The sequence below is a fragment of the Copadichromis virginalis genome, linkage group LG3, assembly GCF_057382275.1.
Source record: "Copadichromis virginalis isolate Kocher_CV1m ecotype Utaka linkage group LG3, C_Virginalis_male_GT1.1, whole genome shotgun sequence".
In the NCBI taxonomy this organism is placed as follows: domain Eukaryota; kingdom Metazoa; phylum Chordata; class Actinopteri; order Cichliformes; family Cichlidae; genus Copadichromis; species Copadichromis virginalis.
Genome location: NC_140620.1, coordinates 58,671,367 through 58,686,150, shown reverse-complemented (window position 1 = coordinate 58,686,150; position 14,784 = coordinate 58,671,367). Strand labels below are relative to the sequence as shown.

Here is a 14,784-nt window from a genome sequence, read left to right as displayed (position 1 = left end):
AATGACATGAAAATGAAAGGCTTACAGCACCAGGTATTCCCAGGCAGTCTCCCATCCAAGTACTAACCAAGCCCAGCCCTGCTTAGCTTCCGAGATCAGACGAGGTCGGGGGTGCTCAGGGTGGTATGGCCGTAAGCTGCTGGCCCCAGCACAATGTCTCAATTTATGGATTCAAGTGATTAGGTGGCAAGTACCTGAAGTTATGAAGACAATCCTATAACCATACCTGCATGTTTGCATAATACCCTAACCCAAAGGCTCAGTTTGGCATTTATCCAACAGCACAGGCCCTGGATTGTTGAAGATGGCCTCAAGAACCAGCACAGGACCTGGTGTGTTTTACATGGCCACAGCAAGCAGCACAGGGCCTGGTTTGGTGAAGATGGCCTCAGCAAGCAGCCACAGGCCCTGGTGTGGTGTAAGTGGCATCAATAGCAACTAAGGCCCTGGTGTGGTGTAAGTGGCTTCAGCCAGCAGCCACAGGCCCTGGTGTGGTGTAAGTGGCCTCAGCCAGCAGCCACAGGCCCTGGTGTGGTGTAGGTGGCCTCAGCCAGCAGCCACAGGCCCTGGTGTGGTGTAAGTGGCCTCAATAGCAACTAAGGCCCTGGTGTGGTGTAAGTGGCTTCAGCCAGCAGCCACAGGCTCTGGTGTGGTGTAACTGGCCTCAGCCAGCAGCCACAGGCCCTGGTGTGGTGTAAGTGGCCTCAGCCAGAAGCCACAGGCACTGGTGTGGTGTAAGTGGCCTCAGCCAGCAGCAAAAGGGCCCTGGTGTGGTGTAGGTGGCCTCAGCCAGCAGCCACAGGCCCTGGTGTGGTGTAAGTGGCCTCAATAGCAACTAAGGCCCTGGTGTGGTGTAAGTGGCTTCAGCCAGCAGCCACAGGCCCTGGTGTGGTGTAGGTGGCCTCAGCCAGCAGCCACAGGCCCTGGTGTGGTGTAAGTGGCCTCAATAGCAACTAAGGCCCTGGTGTGGTGTAAGTGGCTTCAGCCAGCAGCCACAGGCTCTGGTGTGGTGTAACTGGCCTCAGCCAGCAGCCACAGGCCCTGATGTGGTGTAAGTGGCCCCAGCCGGTCACTCAGGCCCTGGTGTGGTGTAGGTGGCATCAGCCAGCAGCCACAGGCCCTGGTGTGGTGTAAGTCGCCTCAGCCAGAAGCCACAGGCACTGGTGTGGTGTAAGTGGCCTCAGCCAGCAGCAAAAGGGCCCTGGTGTGGTGTAAGTCGCCTCAGCCAGCAGCCACAGGCCCTGGTGTGGTGTAGGTGGCCTCAGCCAGCAGCCACAGGCCCTGGTGTGGTGTAAGTGGCCTCAGCCAGCAGCCACAGGCCCTGTTGTGGTGTAAGTGGCCTCAGCCAGCAGCCACAGGCCCTGGTGTGGTGTAAGTGGCCTCAGCCAGTGCCACAGGCCCTGGTGTGGTGTAAGTGGCCTGAGCAAGAGCCACAGACCCTGGTGTGGTATAATTGGCCTCAGCCAGCAGCCACAGGCCCTGGTGTGGTGTAAGTCGCCTCAGACAGAAGCCACAGGCACTGGTGTGGTGTAAGTGGCCTCAGCCAGCAGCAAAAGGGCCCTGGTGTGGTATAAGTCGCCTCAGCCAGCAGCCACAGGCCCTGGTGTGGTGTAGGTGGCCTCAGCCAGCAGCCACAGGCCCTGGTGTGGTGTAAGTGGCCTGAGCAAGAGCCACATACCCTGGTGTGGTGTAATTGGCCTCAATAGCAACTAATGCCCTGGTGTGGTGTAAGTGGCCTCAGCCAGCAGCCACAGGCCCTGGTGTGGTGTAAGTGGCCTCAGCCAGAGCCACAGGCCCTGATGTGGTGTAAGTGGCCCCAGCCGGTCACTCAGGCCCTGGTGTGGTGTAGGTGGCATCAGCTAGCAGCACAAGACATTGGAAAACAGCCAAAAGCAATGTCGTTAATGTGCCCTCATTAATGGGCAGCTGCTTTTGGTCTTTTAATACACCCCTTCTCTGGATCAAAAGCGGTTCAATGACATTAAAATGAAAGGCTTACAGCACCAGGTATTCCCAGGCAGTCTCCCATCCAAGTACTAACCAAGCCCAGCCCTGCTCAGCTTCCGAGATCAGACGAGGTCGGGCGTGCTCAGGGTGGTATGGCCGTAAGCTGCTGGGCCCAGCACAATGTCTCAATTTATGGATTCAGGTGATTAGGTGGCAAGTACCTGAAGTTACGAAGACAATCCTATAACCCTACCTTCATGTTTGCATAATACCCTAACCCAAAGGCTCAGTTTAGCATTTATCCAACAGCACAGGCCCTGGATTGTTGAAGATGGCCTCAGGAACCAGCACAGGGCCTGGTGTGTTGTACATGGCCACAGCTAGCAGCACAGGGCCTGGTTTGGTGAAGATGGCCTCGGCCAGAAGCGCAGGGCCTGGTGTGATGTGAGTGGCCTGAGCAAGAGCCACAGGCCCTGGTGTGGTGTAATTGGCCTCAATAGCAACTAAGGCCCTGGTGTGGTGTAAGTGGCCTGAGCAAGAGCCACATACCCTGGTGTGGTGTAATTGGCCTCAATAGCAACTAAGGCCCTGGTGTGGTGTAGGTGGCCTCAGCCAGCAGCCACAGGCCCTGGTGTGGTGTAAGTGGCCTCAGCCAGAGCAACAGGCCCTGATGTGGTGTAAGTGGCCCCAGCCGGTCACTCAGGCCCTGGTGTGGTGTAGGTGGCATCAGCTAGCAGCACAAGACATTGGAAAACAGCCAAAAGCAATGTCGTTAATGTGCCCTCATTAATGGGGAGCTGCTTCTGGTCTTTTAATACACCCCTTCTCTGGATCAAAAGCGGTTCAATGACATGAAAATGAAAGGCTTACAGCACCAGGTATTCCCAGGCAGTCTCCCATCCAAGTACTAACCAAGCCCAGCCCTGCTTAGCTTCCGAGATCAGACGAGGTCGGGCGTGCTCAGGGTGGTATGGCTGTAAGCTGCTGGCCCCAGCACAATGTCTCAATTTATGGATTCAAGTGATTAGGTGGCAAGTACCTGAAGTTACGAAGACAATCCTATAACCATACCTGCATGTTTGCATAATACCCTAACCAAAAGGCTCAGTTTGGCATTTATCCAACAGCACAGGCCCTGGATTGTTGAAGATGGCCTCAAGAACCAGCACAGGACCTGGTGTGTTTTACATGGCCACAGCAAGCAGCACAGGGCCTGGTTTGGTGAAGATGGCCTCAGCAAGCAGCCACAGGCCCTGGTTTGGTGTAAGTGGCCTCAGCTAGCAGCCACAGGCCCTGGTGTGGTGTGAGTGGCCTCAGCCAGCAGCCACAGGCCCTGGTGTGGTCTAAGTGGCCTCAGCCAGTGCCACAGGCCCTGGTGTGGTGTAAGTGGCCTAAGCCAGAGCCACAGGCCCTGGTGTGGTGTAAGTGGCCTCAACAGCAAATAAGGCCCTGGTGTGGTGTAAGTGGCCTGAGCAAGAACCACAGGGCCTGGTTTGGTGAAGATGGCCTCGGCCAGAAGCGCAGGGCCTGGTGTGATGTGAGTGGCCTGAGCAAGAGCCACAGGCCCTGGTGTGGTGTAAGTGGCCTCATTCAGCAGCCACAGGCCCTGGTGTGGTGTAAGTGGCCTCAGCCAGGAGCCACATGCACTGGTGTGGTGTAAGTGGCCTCAGCCAGCAGCAAAAGGGCCCTGGTGTGGTGTAGGTGGCCTCAGCCAGCAGCCACAGGCCCTGGTGTGGTGTAAGTGGCATCAATAGCAACTAAGGCCCTGGTGTGGTGTAAGTGGCTTCAGCCAGCAGCCACAGGCCCTGGTGTGGTGTAAGTGGCCTCAGCCAGCAGCCACAGGCCCTGGTGTGGTGTAGGTGGCCTCAGCCAGCAGCCACAGGCCCTGGTGTGGTGTAAGTGGCCTCAATAGCAACTAAGGCCCTGGTGTGGTGTAAGTGGCTTCAGCCAGCAGCCACAGGCTCTGGTGTGGTGTAACTGGCCTCAGCCAGCAGCCACAGGCCCTGGTGTGGTGTAAGTGGCCTCAGCCAGAGCCACAGGCCCTGATGTGGTGTAAGTGGCCCCAGCCGGTCACTCAGGCCCTGGTGTGGTGTAGGTGGCATCAGCTAGCAGCACAAGACATTGGAAAACAGCCAAAAGCAGTGTCGTTAATGTGCCCTCATTAATGGGCAGCTGCTTTTGGTCTTTTAATACACCCCTTCTCTGGATCAAAAGCGGTTCAATGATATGAAAATGAAAGGCTTACAGCACCAGGTATTCCCAGGTAGTCTCCCATCCAAGTACTAACCAAGCCCAGCCCTGCTTAGCTTCCGAGATCAGACGAGGTCGGGCGTGCTCACGGTGGTATGGCCGTAAGCTGCTGGCTCCAGCACAATGTCTCAATTTATGGATTCAAGTGATTAGGTGGCAAGTACCTGAAGTTACGAAGACAATGCTATAACCATACCTGCATGTTTGCATAATACCCTAACCCAAAGGCTCAGTTTGGCATTTATCCAACAGCACAGGCCCTGGATTGTTGAAGATGGCCTCAGGAACCAGCACAGGGCCTGGTGTGTTGTACATGGCCACAGCAAGGAGCACAGGGCCTGGTTTGGTGAAGATGGCCTCGGCCAGAAGCGCAGGGCCTGGTGTGATGTGAGTGGCCTGAGCAAGAGCCACAGGCCTTGGTGTGGTGTAAGTGGCCTCAGCCAGCAGCCACAGGCCCTGGTGTGGTGTAAGTCGCCTCAGCCAGAAGCCACAGGCACTGGTGTGGTGTAAGTGGCCTCAGCCAGCAGCCACAGGCCCTGGTGTGGTGTAGGTGGCCTCAGCCAGCAGCCACAGGCCCTGGTGTGGTGTAGGTGGCCTCAGCCAGCAGCCACAGGCCCTGGTGTGGTGTAAGTGGCCTCAGCCAGCAGCCACAGGCCCTGGTGTGGTGTAAGTGGCCTGAGCAAGAGCCACAGGCCCTGGTGTGGTGTAAGTGGCCTCAGCCAGCAGCCACAGGCCCTGGTGTGGTGTAAGTGGCCTGAGCAAGTGCCACAGGCCCTGGTGTGGTGTAAGTGGCCTGAGCAAGTGCCACAGGCCCTGGTGTGGTGTAAGTGGCCTCAATAGCAAATAAGGCCCTGGTGTGGTGTAAGTGGCCTGAGCAAGAACCACAGGGCCTGGTTTGGTGAAGATGGCCTCGGCCAGAAGCGCAGGGCCTGGTGTGATGTGAGTGGCCTGAGCAAGAGCCACAGGCCCTGGTGTGGTGTAAGTGGCCTCAGCCAGCAGCCACAGGCCCTGGTGTGGTGTAAGTGGCCTCAGCCAGAAGCCACAGGCCCTGGTGTGGTGTAAGTGGCCTCAATAGCAACTAAGGCCCTGGTGTGGTGTAAGTGGCTTCAGCCAGCAGCCACAGGCCCTGGTGTGGTGTAGGTGGCCTCAGCCAGCAGCCACAGGCCCTGGTGTGGTGTAAGTGGCCTCAATAGCAACTAAGGCCCTGGTGTGGTGTAAGTGGCTTCAGCCAGCAGCCACAGGCTCTGGTGTGGTGTAACTGGCCTCAGCCAGCAGCCACAGGCCCTGATGTGGTGTAAGTGGCCCCAGCCGGTCACTCAGGCCCTGGTGTGGTGTAGGTGGCATCAGCCAGCAGCCACAGGCCCTGGTGTGGTGTAAGTCGCCTCAGCCAGAAGCCACAGGCACTGGTGTGGTGTAAGTGGCCTCAGCCAGCAGCAAAAGGGCCCTGGTGTGGTGTAAGTCGCCTCAGCCAGCAGCCACAGGCCCTGGTGTGGTGTAGGTGGCCTCAGCCAGCAGCCACAGGCCCTGGTGTGGTGTAAGTGGCCTCAGCCAGCAGCCACAGGCCCTGTTGTGGTGTAAGTGGCCTCAGCCAGCAGCCACAGGCCCTGGTGTGGTGTAAGTGGCCTCAGCCAGTGCCACAGGCCCTGGTGTGGTGTAAGTGGCCTGAGCAAGAGCCACAGACCCTGGTGTGGTATAATTGGCCTCAGCCAGCAGCCACAGGCCCTGGTGTGGTGTAAGTCGCCTCAGACAGAAGCCACAGGCACTGGTGTGGTGTAAGTGGCCTCAGCCAGCAGCAAAAGGGCCCTGGTGTGGTATAAGTCGCCTCAGCCAGCAGCCACAGGCCCTGGTGTGGTGTAGGTGGCCTCAGCCAGCAGCCACAGGCCCTGGTGTGGTGTAAGTGGCCTGAGCAAGAGCCACATACCTTGGTGTGGTGTAATTGGCCTCAATAGCAACTAATGCCCTGGTGTGGTGTAAGTGGCCTCAGCCAGCAGCCACAGGCCCTGGTGTGGTGTAAGTGGCCTCAGCCAGAGCCACAGGCCCTGATGTGGTGTAAGTGGCCCCAGCCGGTCACTCAGGCCCTGGTGTGGTGTAGGTGGCATCAGCTAGCAGCACAAGACATTGGAAAACAGCCAAAAGCAATGTCGTTAATGTGCCCTCATTAATGGGCAGCTGCTTTTGGTCTTTTAATACACCCCTTCTCTGGATCAAAAGCGGTTCAATGACATTAAAATGAAAGGCTTACAGCACCAGGTATTCCCAGGCAGTCTCCCATCCAAGTACTAACCAAGCCCAGCCCTGCTCAGCTTCCGAGATCAGACGAGGTCGGGCGTGCTCAGGGTGGTATGGCCGTAAGCTGCTGGGCCCAGCACAATGTCTCAATTTATGGATTCAGGTGATTAGGTGGCAAGTACCTGAAGTTACGAAGACAATCCTATAACCCTACCTTCATGTTTGCATAATACCCTAACCCAAAGGCTCAGTTTAGCATTTATCCAACAGCACAGGCCCTGGATTGTTGAAGATGGCCTCAGGAACCAGCACAGGGCCTGGTGTGTTGTACATGGCCACAGCTAGCAGCACAGGGCCTGGTTTGGTGAAGATGGCCTCGGCCAGAAGCGCAGGGCCTGGTGTGATGTGAGTGGCCTGAGCAAGAGCCACAGGCCCTGGTGTGGTGTAATTGGCCTCAATAGCAACTAAGGCCCTGGTGTGGTGTAAGTGGCCTGAGCAAGAGCCACATACCCTGGTGTGGTGTAATTGGCCTCAATAGCAACTAAGGCCCTGGTGTGGTGTAGGTGGCCTCAGCCAGCAGCCACAGGCCCTGGTGTGGTGTAAGTGGCCTCAGCCAGAGCAACAGGCCCTGATGTGGTGTAAGTGGCCCCAGCCGGTCACTCAGGCCCTGGTGTGGTGTAGGTGGCATCAGCTAGCAGCACAAGACATTGGAAAACAGCCAAAAGCAATGTCGTTAATGTGCCCTCATTAATGGGGAGCTGCTTCTGGTCTTTTAATACACCCCTTCTCTGGATCAAAAGCGGTTCAATGACATGAAAATGAAAGGCTTACAGCACCAGGTATTCCCAGGCAGTCTCCCATCCTAGTACTAACCAAGCCCAGCCCTGCTTAGCTTCCGAGATCAGACGAGGTCGGGCGTGCTCAGGGTGGTATGGCCGTAAGCTGCTGGCCCCAGCACAATGTCTCAATTTATGGATTCAAGTGATTAGGTGGCAAGTACCTGAAGTTACGAAGACAATCCTATAACCATACCTGCATGTTTGCATAATACCCTAACCAAAAGGCTCAGTTTGGCATTTATCCAACAGCACAGGCCCTGGATTGTTGAAGATGGCCTCAGGAACCAGCACAGGACCTGGTGTGTTTTACATGGCCACAGCAAGCAGCACAGGGCCTGGTTTGGTGAAGATGGCCTCAGCAAGCAGCCACAGGCCCTGGTTTGGTGTAAGTGGCCTCAGCTAGCAGCCACAGGCCCTGGTGTGGTGTGAGTGGCCTCAGCCAGCAGCCACAGGCCCTGGTGTGGTCTAAGTGGCCTCAGCCAGTGCCACAGGCCCTGGTGTGGTGTAAGTGGCCTAAGCCAGAGCCACAGGCCCTGGTGTGGTGTAAGTGGCCTGAGCAAGAGCCACAGGCCCTGGTGTGGTGTAAGTGGCCTCAGCCAGCAGCCACAGGCCCTGGTGTGGTGTAAGTGGCCTGAGCAAGTGCCACAGGCCCTGGTGTGGTGTAAGTGGCCTGAGCAAGTGCCACAGGCCCTGGTGTGGTGTAAGTGGCCTCAATAGCAAATAAGGCCCTGGTGTGGTGTAAGTGGCCTGAGCAAGAACCACAGGGCCTGGTTTGGTGAAGATGGCCTCGGCCAGAAGCGCAGGGCCTGGTGTGATGTGAGTGGCCTGAGCAAGAGCCACAGGCCCTGGTGTGGTGTAAGTGGCCTCAGCCAGAAGCCACAGGCACTGGTGTGGTGTAAGTGGCCTCAGCCAGCAGCAAAAGGGCCCTGGTGTGGTGTAGGTGGCCTCAGCCAGCAGCCACAGGCCCTGGTGTGGTGTAAGTGGCCTCAATAGCAACTAAGGCCCTGGTGTGGTGTAAGTGGCTTCAGCCAGCAGCCACAGGCCCTGGTGTGGTGTAATTGGCCTCAATAGCAACTAAGGCCCTGGTGTGGTGTAGGTGGCCTCAGCCAGCAGCCACAGGCCCTGGTGTGGTGTAAGTGGCCTCAGCCAGCAGCCACAGGCCCTGGTGTGGTGTAAGTGGCATCAGCTAGCAGCACAAGACATTGGAAAACAGCCAAAAGCAATGTCGTTAATGTGCCCTCATTAATGGGGAGCTGCTTTTGGTCTTTTAATACACCCCTTCTCTGGATCAAAAGCGGTTCAATGACATGAAAATGAAAGGCTTACAGCACCAGGTATTCCCAGGCAGTCTCCCATCCAAGTACTAACCAAGCCCAGCCCTGCTTAGCTTCCGAGATCAGACGAGGTCGGGGGTGCTCAGGGTGGTATGGCCGTAAGCTGCTGGCTCCAGCACAATGTCTCAATTTATGGATTCAAGTGATTAGGTGGCAAGTACCTGAAGTTATGAAGACAATCCTATAACCATACCTGCATGTTTGCATAATACCCTAACCCAAAGGCTCAGTTTGGCATTTATCCAACAGCACAGGCCCTGGATTGTTGAAGATGGCCTCAAGAACCAGCACAGGACCTGGTGTGTTTTACATGGCCACAGCAAGCAGCACAGGGCCTGGTTTGGTGAAGATGGCCTCAGCAAGCAGCCACAGGCCCTGGTGTGGTGTAAGTGGCATCAATAGCAACTAAGGCCCTGGTGTGGTGTAAGTGGCTTCAGCCAGCAGCCACAGGCCCTGGTGTGGTGTAAGTGGCCTCAGCCAGCAGCCACAGGCCCTGGTGTGGTGTAGGTGGCCTCAGCCAGCAGCCACAGGCCCTGGTGTGGTGTAAGTGGCCTCAATAGCAACTAAGGCCCTGGTGTGGTGTAAGTGGCTTCAGCCAGCAGCCACAGGCTCTGGTGTGGTGTAACTGGCCTCAGCCAGCAGCCACAGGCCCTGGTGTGGTGTAAGTGGCCTCAGCCAGAAGCCACAGGCACTGGTGTGGTGTAAGTGGCCTCAGCCAGCAGCAAAAGGGCCCTGGTGTGGTGTAGGTGGCCTCAGCCAGCAGCCACAGGCCCTGGTGTGGTGTAAGTGGCCTCAATAGCAACTAAGGCCCTGGTGTGGTGTAAGTGGCTTCAGCCAGCAGCCACAGGCCCTGGTGTGGTGTAGGTGGCCTCAGCCAGCAGCCACAGGCCCTGGTGTGGTGTAAGTGGCCTCAATAGCAACTAAGGCCCTGGTGTGGTGTAAGTGGCTTCAGCCAGCAGCCACAGGCTCTGGTGTGGTGTAACTGGCCTCAGCCAGCAGCCACAGGCCCTGATGTGGTGTAAGTGGCCCCAGCCGGTCACTCAGGCCCTGGTGTGGTGTAGGTGGCATCAGCCAGCAGCCACAGGCCCTGGTGTGGTGTAAGTCGCCTCAGCCAGAAGCCACAGGCACTGGTGTGGTGTAAGTGGCCTCAGCCAGCAGCAAAAGGGCCCTGGTGTGGTGTAAGTCGCCTCAGCCAGCAGCCACAGGCCCTGGTGTGGTGTAGGTGGCCTCAGCCAGCAGCCACAGGCCCTGGTGTGGTGTAAGTGGCCTCAGCCAGCAGCCACAGGCCCTGTTGTGGTGTAAGTGGCCTCAGCCAGCAGCCACAGGCCCTGGTGTGGTGTAAGTGGCCTCAGCCAGTGCCACAGGCCCTGGTGTGGTGTAAGTGGCCTGAGCAAGAGCCACAGACCCTGGTGTGGTATAATTGGCCTCAGCCAGCAGCCACAGGCCCTGGTGTGGTGTAAGTCGCCTCAGACAGAAGCCACAGGCACTGGTGTGGTGTAAGTGGCCTCAGCCAGCAGCAAAAGGGCCCTGGTGTGGTATAAGTCGCCTCAGCCAGCAGCCACAGGCCCTGGTGTGGTGTAGGTGGCCTCAGCCAGCAGCCACAGGCCCTGGTGTGGTGTAAGTGGCCTGAGCAAGAGCCACAGGCCCTGGTGTGGTGTAATTGGCCTCAATAGCAACTAAGGCCCTGGTGTGGTGTAAGTGGCCTGAGCAAGAGCCACATACCCTGGTGTGGTGTAATTGGCCTCAATAGCAACTAAGGCCCTGGTGTGGTGTAGGTGGCCTCAGCCAGCAGCCACAGGCCCTGGTGTGGTGTAAGTGGCCTCAGCCAGAGCAACAGGCCCTGATGTGGTGTAAGTGGCCCCAGCCGGTCACTCAGGCCCTGGTGTGGTGTAGGTGGCATCAGCTAGCAGCACAAGACATTGGAAAACAGCCAAAAGCAATGTCGTTAATGTGCCCTCATTAATGGGGAGCTGCTTCTGGTCTTTTAATACACCCCTTCTCTGGATCAAAAGCGGTTCAATGACATGAAAATGAAAGGCTTACAGCACCAGGTATTGCCAGGAAGTCTCCCATCCAAGTACTAAACAAGCCCAGCCCTGCTTAGCTTCCGAGATCAGACGAGGTCGGGCGTGCTCAGGGTGGTATGGCCGTAAGCTGCTGGCCCCAGCACAATGTCTCAATTTATGGATTCAAGTGATTAGGTGGCAAGTACCTGAAGTTACGAAGACAATCCTATAACCATACCTGCATGTTTGCATAATACCCTAACCAAAAGGCTCAGTTTGGCATTTATCCAACAGCACAGGCCCTGGATTGTTGAAGATGGCCTCAAGAACCAGCACAGGACCTGGTGTGTTTTACATGGCCACAGCAAGCAGCACAGGGCCTGGTTTGGTGAAGATGGCCTCAGCAAGCAGCCACAGGCCCTGGTTTGGTGTAAGTGGCCTCAGCTAGCAGCCACAGGCCCTGGTGTGGTGTGAGTGGCCTCAGCCAGCAGCCACAGGCCCTGGTGTGGTCTAAGTGGCCTCAGCCAGTGCCACAGGCCCTGGTGTGGTGTAAGTGGCCTGAGCAAGAGCCACAGGCCCTGGTGTGGTGTAAGTGGCCTCAGCCAGCAGCCACAGGCCCTGGTGTGGTGTAAGTGGCCTGAGCAAGTGCCACAGGCCCTGGTGTGGTGTAAGTGGCCTAAGCAAGAGCCACAGGCCCTGGTGTGGTGTAAGTGGCCTCAATAGCAAATAAGGCCCTGGTGTGGTGTAAGTGGCCTGAGCAAGAACCACAGGGCCTGGTTTGGTGAAGATGGCCTCGGCCAGAAGCGCAGGGCCTGGTGTGATGTGAGTGGCCTGAGCAAGAGCCACAGGCCCTGGTGTGGTGTAAGTGGCCTCAGCCAGCAGCCACAGGCCCTGGTGTGGTGTAATTGGCCTCAGCCAGAAGCCACAGGCACTGGTGTGGTGTAAGTGGCCTCAGCCAGCAGCAAAAGGGCCCTGGTGTGGTGTAGGTGGCCTCAGCCAGCAGCCACAGGCCCTGGTGTGGTGTAAGTGGCCTCAATAGCAACTAAGGCCCTGGTGTGGTGTAAGTGGCTTCAGCCAGCAGCCACAGGCCCTGGTGTGGTGTAAGTGGCCTCAGCCAGCAGCCACAGGCCCTGGTGTGGTGTAGGTGGCCTCAGCCAGCAGCCACAGGCCCTGGTGTGGTGTAAGTGGCCTCAATAGCAACTAAGGCCCTGGTGTGGTGTAAGTGGCTTCAGCCAGCAGCCACAGGCTCTGGTGTGGTGTAACTGGCCTCAGCCAGCAGCCACAGGCCCTGGTGTGGTGTAAGTGGCCACAGCCGGTCACTCAGGCCCTGGTGTGGTGTAAGTGGCCTCAGCCAGCAGCCACAGGCCCTGGTGTGGTGTAAGTGGCCTCAGCCAGTGCCACAGGCCCTGGTGTGGTGTAAGTGGCCTGAGCAAGAGCCACAGGCCCTGGTGTGGTGTAAGTGGCCTGAGCAAGAGCCACAGGCCCTGGTGTGGTGTAATTGGCCTCAATAGCAACTAATGCCCTGGTGTGGTGTAGGTGGCCTCAGCCAGCAGCCACAGGCCCTGGTGTGGTGTAAGTGGCCTGAGCAAGAGCCACAGGCCCTGGTGTGGTGTAAGTGGCCTGAGCAAGAGCCACAGACCCTGGTGTGGTGTAAGTGGCCTCAATAGCAAATAAGGCCCTGGTGTGGTGTAAGTGGCCTGAGCAAGAACCACAGGGCCTGGTTTGGTGAAGATGGCCTCGGCCAGAAGCGCAGGGCCTGGTGTGATGTGAGTGGCCTGAGCAAGAGCCACAGGCCCTGGTGTGGTGTAAGTCGCCTCAGCCAGCAGCCACAGGCCCTGGTGTGGTGTAATTGGCCTCAGCCAGAAGCCACAGGCACTGGTGTGGTGTAAGTGGCCTCAGCCAGCAGCAAAAGGGCCCTGGTGTGGTGTAGGTGGCCTCAGCCAGCAGCCACAGGCCCTGGTGTGGTGTAAGTGGCCTCAATAGCAACTAAGGCCCTGGTGTGGTGTAAGTGGCTTCAGCCAGCAGCCACAGGCCCTGGTGTGGTGTAAGTGGCCTCAGCCAGCAGCCACAGGCCCTGGTGTGGTGTAGGTGGCCTCAGCCAGCAGCCACAGGCCCTGGTGTGGTGTAAGTGGCCTCAATAGCAACTAAGGCCCTGGTGTGGTGTAAGTGGCTTCAGCCAGCAGCCACAGGCTCTGGTGTGGTGTAACTGGCCTCAGCCAGCAGCCACAGGCCCTGGTGTGGTGTAAGTGGCCACAGCCGGTCACTCAGGCCCTGGTGTGGTGTAAGTGGCTTCAGCCAGCAGCCACAGGCCCTGGTGTGGTGTAAGTGGCCTCAGCCAGCAGCCACAGGCCCTGGTGTGGTGTAAGTGGCATCAGCTAGCAGCACAAGACATTGGAAAACAGCCAAAAGCAATGTCGTTAATGTGCCCTCATTAATGGGGAGCTGCTTTTGGTCTTTTAATACACCCCTTCTCTGGATCAAAAGCGGTTCAATGACATGAAAATGAAAGGCTTACAGCACCAGGTATTCCCAGGCAGTCTCCCATCCAAGTACTAACCAAGCCCAGCCCTGCTTAGCTTCCGAGATCAGACGAGGTCGGGCGTGCTCACGGTGGTATGGCCGAAAGCTGCTGGCTCCAGCACAATGTCTCAATTTATGGATTCAAGTGATTAGGTGGCAAGTACCTGAAGTTACGAAGACAATCCTATAACCATACCTGCATGTTTGCATAATACCCTAACCCAAAGGCTCAGTTTGGCATTTATCCAACAGCACAGGCCCTGGATTGTTGAAGATGGCCTCAAGAACCAGCACAGGACCTGGTGTGTTTTACATGGCCACAGCAAGCAGCACAGGGCCTGGTTTGGTGAAGATGGCCTCAGCAAGCAGCCACAGGCCCTGGTTTGGTGTAAGTGGCCTCAGCCAGCAGCCACAGGCCCTGGTGTGGTGTAAGTGGCCTCAGCCAGCAGCCACAGGCCCTGGTGTGGTCTAAGTGGCCTCAGCCAGTGCCACAGGCCCTGGTGTGGTGTAAGTGGCCTGAGTAAGAGCCACAGGCCCTGGTGTGGTGTAAGTGGCCTCAGCCAGCAGCCACAGGCCCTGGTGTGGTGTAAGTGGCCTGAGCAAGTGCCACAGGCCCTGGTGTGGTGTAAGTGGCCTAAGCCAGAGCCACAGGCCCTGGTGTGGTGTAAGTGGCCTGAGCAAGAGCCACAGGGCCTGGTTTGGTGAAGATGGCCTCGGCCAGAAGCGCAGGGCCTGGTGTGATGTGAGTGGCCTGAGCAAGAGCCACAGGCCCTGGTGTGGTGTAAGTGGCCTCAGCCAGCAGCCACAGGCCCTGGTGTGGTGTAAGTCGCCTCAGCCAGAAGCCACAGGCACTGGTGTGGTGTAAGTGGCCTCAGCCAGCAGCAAAAGGGCCCTGGTGTGGTGTAAGTCGCCTCAGCCAGCAGCCACAGGCCCTGGTGTGGTGTAGATGGCCTCAGCCAGCAGCCACAGGCCCTGGTGTGGTGTAAGTGGCCTCAGCCAGCAGCCACAGGCCCTGGTGTGGTCTAAGTGGCCTCAGCCAGAAGCACAGGGCCTGGTGTGATATGAGTGGCCTCAGCAAGAGCCACAGGCCCTGGTGTGGTGTAAGTGGCCTGAGCAAGAGCCACAGGCCCTGGTGTGGTGTAAGTGGCCTGAGCAAGAGCCACAGGCCCTGGTGTGGTGTAGGTGGCCTCAGCCAGCAGCCACAGGCCCTGGTGTGGTGTAGGTGGCCTCAGCCAGCAGCCACAAGCCCTTGTGTGGTGTAAGTGGCCTCAGCCAGCAGCCACAGGCCCTGGTGTGGTGTAAGTGGCCTCGGCCAGTGCCACAGGCCCTGGTGTGGTGTAAGTGGCCTGAGCAAGAGCCACAGACCATGGTGTGGTGTAATTGGCCTCAATAGCAACTAAGGCCCTGGTGTGGTGTAAGTGGCCTCAGCCAGAGCCACAGGCCCTGATGTGGTGTAAGTGGCCCCAGCCGGTCACTCAGGCCCTGGTGTGGTGTAAGTGGCCTGAGCAAGAGCCACAGGCCCTGGTGTGGTGTAAGTGGCCTCAGCCAGCAGCCACAGGCCCTGGTGTGGTGTAAGTGGCCTGAGCAAGTGCCACAGGCCCTGGTGTGGTGTAAGTGGCCTGAGCAAGTGCCACAGGCCCTGGTGTGGTGTAAGTGGCC

General features: G+C 57.8%; 4 non-coding genes and 5 pseudogenes across 4 annotated transcripts; all 9 read right to left on the bottom strand.

The window, feature by feature from the left end:
• Positions 1-18: 18 nt before the first annotated feature.
• LOC146715983 (5S ribosomal RNA) lies at positions 19-137 on the bottom strand. Its single transcript, XR_014919853.1, has one exon. It is a non-coding gene; the product is annotated as a 5S ribosomal RNA (ribosomal RNA).
• Positions 138-1,992: 1,855 nt separating this feature from the next.
• Positions 1,993-2,111, bottom strand: LOC146715982 (5S ribosomal RNA; annotated as a pseudogene).
• A 699-nt stretch (positions 2,112-2,810) lies between these two features.
• LOC146715981 (5S ribosomal RNA) lies at positions 2,811-2,929 on the bottom strand. The gene has a single exon (XR_014919816.1). It is a non-coding gene; the product is annotated as a 5S ribosomal RNA (ribosomal RNA).
• Positions 2,930-4,185: 1,256 nt separating this feature from the next.
• Positions 4,186-4,304, bottom strand: LOC146715980 (5S ribosomal RNA; annotated as a pseudogene).
• A 2,128-nt stretch (positions 4,305-6,432) lies between these two features.
• On the bottom strand, positions 6,433-6,551 carry LOC146715979 (5S ribosomal RNA; annotated as a pseudogene).
• Positions 6,552-7,250: 699 nt separating this feature from the next.
• LOC146715978 (5S ribosomal RNA) lies at positions 7,251-7,369 on the bottom strand. Its single transcript, XR_014919416.1, has one exon. It is a non-coding gene; the product is annotated as a 5S ribosomal RNA (ribosomal RNA).
• Positions 7,370-8,584: 1,215 nt separating this feature from the next.
• On the bottom strand, positions 8,585-8,703 carry LOC146715977 (5S ribosomal RNA). The gene has a single exon (XR_014919852.1). It is a non-coding gene; the product is annotated as a 5S ribosomal RNA (ribosomal RNA).
• A 1,932-nt stretch (positions 8,704-10,635) lies between these two features.
• LOC146715976 (5S ribosomal RNA) lies at positions 10,636-10,754 on the bottom strand (annotated as a pseudogene).
• Positions 10,755-13,113: 2,359 nt separating this feature from the next.
• LOC146715975 (5S ribosomal RNA) lies at positions 13,114-13,232 on the bottom strand (annotated as a pseudogene).
• Between the last annotated feature and the right edge of the window lie 1,552 nt (positions 13,233-14,784).